Source organism: Pleuronectes platessa, unplaced genomic scaffold, assembly GCF_947347685.1.
Source record: "Pleuronectes platessa unplaced genomic scaffold, fPlePla1.1 scaffold_312, whole genome shotgun sequence".
Taxonomy (NCBI): Eukaryota; Metazoa; Chordata; class Actinopteri; order Pleuronectiformes; family Pleuronectidae; genus Pleuronectes; species Pleuronectes platessa.
In genome coordinates, this window is record NW_026519078.1 from 20,375 (window position 1) to 25,594 (window position 5,220).

General features: G+C 49.2%; 1 pseudogene; it reads right to left on the minus strand.

Moving 5' to 3' along the window:
- Nucleotides 1-447: 447 nt before the first annotated feature.
- LOC128436394 (beta-taxilin-like) lies at nt 448-4,937 on the minus strand (annotated as a pseudogene).
- Nucleotides 4,938-5,220: the final 283 nt, after the last annotated feature.

Below are 5,220 nucleotides of genomic sequence, written 5' to 3' on the forward strand. Positions count from 1 at the left end.
GAACCACTGCATCCACCACGTCAGGCTGCAGGGGGCGCTGTTCATCAGTAGCTGCTTCATTGTGTTGCTTTAAATCTTTGCTGCTCAACACAAATCTTGAATAATTTGGATGTAAACATTCAAACTAGTGAATAAAGATAAATCAAATAAATCAAGTATTCAGTATTTGTGGTTTCTGGAATAAAAGCGACACGTTTTATTATGAACACAGAAACAAACGGAGGGTTCGATCGATCTCTGGTGTTCAGAGGCAGCTTGAATCCAAATCTTTATTTCAACTGTAAAGCTGATTCGTCTGATCTAGTGAAATTCAGTTCACACACACACACGCGCCCTCATGTGGTCGGAGGTTCACGCCCTCTGGTGGTCGGAGGTTCACGCCCTCTGGTGGTCGGAGGTTCACGCCCTCTGGTGGTCGGAGGTTCTCACCCTCTGGTGGTCGGAGGCTCAGCTGGAGCTCTTGCCGCTCCTCTTCTTCTTCTTCTTTGGGGCCTGTTTCTTGGACGAGGTGGCATTGGAGGCGGAGCTTGTGGTTTGAGACTCTGTGGGCGTCGCCTGCACAGGCTCGTCTGCTCTGACCTCAGCAGGCATCTTCAGCACTTCAGCCTCTGGTTCTGTGGCAGGAGGATTCTCAACCTTCTCAGCTGCTGCTGGTTCCTGTGCAGAAAGCTGCTCCTCCTCTGGTTTCACCTCCACTGCTCCAGCTGTGGACACATGTGGCTTTTCAACCATCTCCACTTTATCCTGCAGAGAAACATCAGCTTCCACCTCCTGCTCGGCGCCTGAGGCCGGCTCCTGTTGGACCTGAGGTTTGGTTTTGAAATTGGCAAACGCAGCAGCCACCTCGTCTTCACCGAGGTCCACATCGACAGCGTCCCGGGCGAGGTCGGCAGGCGTGGCGAACAGGGAGTCGGCGAACTCCTGCAGCTTGGCCTGCTCCTGCCTGAGACGAGCCATGTCCTCCGTGAGCATCGGGTCGTCCTCCTGCAGCTCCACAGGAGTCAGGAGGACGGGTTTGTCCTCGGCCTCCGAGAGACAAGAGCTGCCGAACAGCTTCTCCGGCAGCTGGGAGCTGGACTGGCGGATGCCCTTGATTTTGTCGTAGAGGATCGTCCTCTCGTCCTGGAGAGCACGACACAGTCTCTCCAGTTTGTGGATCGTCACCACGAACTGGTCGTACTCTCTGGCCTTGTCTGTTCTCTGGAGCACGGGGGGGGGGGGGGGGGGAGGAGAGTGAGAATAGATCATTGATTGGATATCTGTCTCCTTGGTTTTCAGCTGAGTCAGAACTTCAGACGTGTCTCACCTCTTGCATCATGTCCGTCAGAGCCTTGTTGCAGTTCTCAAACCTCGACTTCCACACGTTGGACTCTTTCTCCAACGTCTTCATCTTTTCTGACATCTACAGGACGAAGAGTTCACAGAACAAAGTCAGAAGAACGTCCTGTCGGGACAAGAATCACGACTGGTGTGAATCACGTGCACGTACGTTCTCCATCTCCCTCTTGAAGCGCACGTAGATCTCGTTGCTTTTGGACAAAGTCGTCTGGAACTCGTCAAACTTCTCACCGTAGAGGGTCAGCTGGAGACATGAGACATGAGACATGAGACATGAGACATGAGACATTCAGAATCACTTCGTCTCTGAGACATGAACTACAATCAAATACAAAATCAGGTGATTCTTTCCAGAGCACATCGCCCCCTAGTGTTCAGCCCAGATTCAGGAGGTGAACTCAGAGTGAAGTTGAAGATCAGAGACCATCTGGGGCAGAACATGAAGAGATTTACAATTCATCAATAAAATGTGAAATCAAAATCATCTCCAACAATAAAACTGATGTGATCTGTCTCTTGATTCTAGTGAATAGATTTCACACATTATTATTATCTCTATTCTGGAATTATCTCTAAACAACTTCACAGGATCATTTAAAGAATGAGAGTCTTTAAATCCAGATGAGGAGAAACAGTTTGTGACCATGTGATGCTTCTTTCTGATGATTCTATTCTATCCTGTCCCCTTGCTCTCCTCCTGTCTCCCTGGTCTCGTCCTGTCTCTCGTCCTGTCCCCTGCTCTCCTCCTGTCTCCCTGGTCTCCTCCTGTCTCTCGTCCTGTCTTTCTGCTCTCGTCCTGTCTCCCTGGTCTCGTCCTGTCTCTCGTCCTGTCTCTCGTCCTGTCCCCCTGCTCTGGTCCTGGTGGTCGCATGTTGGATATTCACCTGAGCCTGCATCACAGTCTTCTGCTCTCTGAGAGTCTGAGACTGCAGTTTCCACTCAGCGGCCTGAATCAGTAACTGAAGAGAACAGAGAAGAGACATTTACCTTCTTCTTCATGGCCAGCTCCTGCTCCTTCAAACCGAAGCATTTCTTTGTTTTGTCAATAGCCTCCCTAAGCAACTAGTGACAGAGACAACACAGAGTCAATCTGAGACAGTGAGAAACAACAGCATGCGTCTTCAGAGTCAGAGAAACGTCTTCTGCTGTCTCTAGATGTTTGATTGAATGTCCTCCTGAAGACAAGCAGCTCAGTGGGACTCACGTATTCCTTCTCTCTCTTGTGCTTCTCCTCGGCCTGAGTCAGCAGCATGTTGGCCTCCTGCAGCTTGGCCTCGGTCAGTTTGTGCTGAAGGTCCCGGTGACGCTCGATCTTCTCTAAACTCTGCAAGACACCAAACTTCTCATGTTTCCTTCCACAAACATGTTCTCTGATATAAACCTGAATAATTAAAAGACTTTCTCCACATGCTCCCAACATGACCCTAGCGTGTGACCTTTGACCTGCCCTCACCTCCTCCCTGCGGTCGCACTGGTTCATGAGGCTCTCCAGCTTGTCGGTCAGGTTTGCGTTCTCACTGCACAGCTTGTCGTTCCTGGAGCTGTGCTGCTCGATCTGAGTCTGGATCTCCGTCAGCATCTTCTGGAAGTGGCCGGTGATCTCACTCCGCTTCTCCTCGTCCTCCCTGCAGCGCTGCAGCGTCTCCTCCTGGAGGGGGGGGGGGGGGGGAGAAGAGCTGTTATTCTGTTACTTCTCAGCTGCAGCCGGTACCGGGTCATGACTTCTCCTGGACGCACACACACACCCTCAGAGTTGTGTAGTGCGACTGCAGGTCCCTGCACAGAGTCTCCAGTTTGCTGCGAGCTGTGAAGCTGCTGCGCCGCTCCTCCTGCAGGACACACATCTTCTGCTGAAGGGACACACAACTTCCTCTCATCGCAGCGCCGCAGGGTGGACTGCACACAACACACACACACGCACACACACACACACACAGAAACAGTTTTATTTTTGCTGTTTTATGGCTATGGCTGTAGACAACACAATCTCACAAGGTGTGTGTGTGTGTGTGTGTGTGTGTGTGTGTGTGTGTGTGTGTGTGTGTGTTTGTGTGTATGTGTGTGTGTGTGTGTGTTTGTGTGTGTGTCTCACCAGTTCAGCATATTTTCTGACCAGATCTCCAAGTTTCTCCTCGAGGACGATGACTTGTTCAGACTCTGCATGATCAGAGACATGTCTGGAGACAGAGACAGAGACAGATAGAGAGACAGAGAGAGAGAGAGAGAGAGAGAGAGAGAGAGACAGAGACAGAGATACAGAGAGAGAGACAGAGACAGAGACAGAGAGACAGAGATACAGAGAGACAGAGAGAGAGAGAGAGACAGAGAGACAGAGAGACAGAGAGACAGAGAGAGAGAGACAGAGAGACAGAGAGAGAGAGACAGAGACAGAGAGATAGAGAGACAGAGACAGAGAGACAGAGAGACAGAGACAGAGAGACAGAGAGACAGAGACAGAGAGAGAGAGACAGAGAGACAGAGTCAGTTTAGTCTCAATCATTCATTTATTTATATTTGCAAGATTTAATATGAATATTATTATTGTCATTATTTAGTTTTTAAGTCTTACCGGTCTCCATGGTAACTGTGACGTCCTCTTTTGTCCCCCCCTTCGTCTTCTCGGTCTCTGTGTCCTTTGAACTCTGATGCATTCAAGACGATACAGAAACTTCATATTAGTCTTAGACGAGAAGAAGACGTGTTTACCACAGGTGTAGTACTGGAGGGTTCCAGTAGAGGGCGCATCACAGAACTCAGATTGAACATCAAAGAGTCCTTTGCTCTTTAATCTCTCTCCTCTGTCTGACACGTCTATCATCAGGAGGATATCAACATAGATATAGATATAAAGGCTAGATGTCTCGGCCATCTTGCCACAGGCGGCTCGCTCACCCATAACATTGTGTTGGAGTTGTACGTACTTTTTAAAATAACCATAACTTGCTCAATTTAACCGATTTTTAAACGTTTGGTTTGTTATAAACGTCAGAGATGTAGTTATGACACTGCATACTTATGAATAATTATGTTATTTTTCACAAAAAATAGAATAATGTTCTAAAATATGTACATTTCCCTTTACAAATATAAATAAAGAATTTTAATTTTAAATTTTATTTAAAACGTACATGTACCACTACAACACAATGTTATGGGTGAGCGAGCCGCCTGTGGCAAGATGGCCGCCATGTGCGGACGTTCGACTCCATTGGCCGAGACATCTAGCCTTTATATATATATCTATGATATCAAGACAGAACAAGCAGCCGGAGGTCAGACCCCGAATCGTGTGGTGAAACGTTTTCTACTGGTCGAGGCCGCCTCTGTGCGTGGCTTTGTGCGGCAGCCATCTTGTGTTACTAGCCACCAGCAGGTATTTGAGGAGCAGCTCAGGAACTCCTGCCTGTGTCACGTGACCCACCTGTTTGTCCGGGAGGCTGGAGGCCGCGGCGCCGTACGAGCTGATGATGGCCTCCAGGCGCCGGCTGAACTCCTGCATGGGGTCACAGAGGTCAGGTCCAGATGTGTCCTCGTCCCGGGAGGACGCCGCGTCCGGCTGAGCCGTCACCACAACCTTCACTGTCTCCATCCTCAGAGTCCTGGAAACAACAGACACACAAAGAATCTGAGGCTGATAATCCTCAGTGACGCCTGCTCTTGTATCTGCTGAGTTAAAAATAGACAACACACACACACATACACACAGACACACACACACTTACACACAGACATACACACACACTTACACACACCTGTTGTGGTCTCATCTATTCTGAGAGCATCCAAATATGGTAGAACTGCCTGTCACAGACACACAGACACACACTCTCCCTCTCTCTCTCCCTCTCTCTCACACACACACACACACCTTCTCTCTCTCTC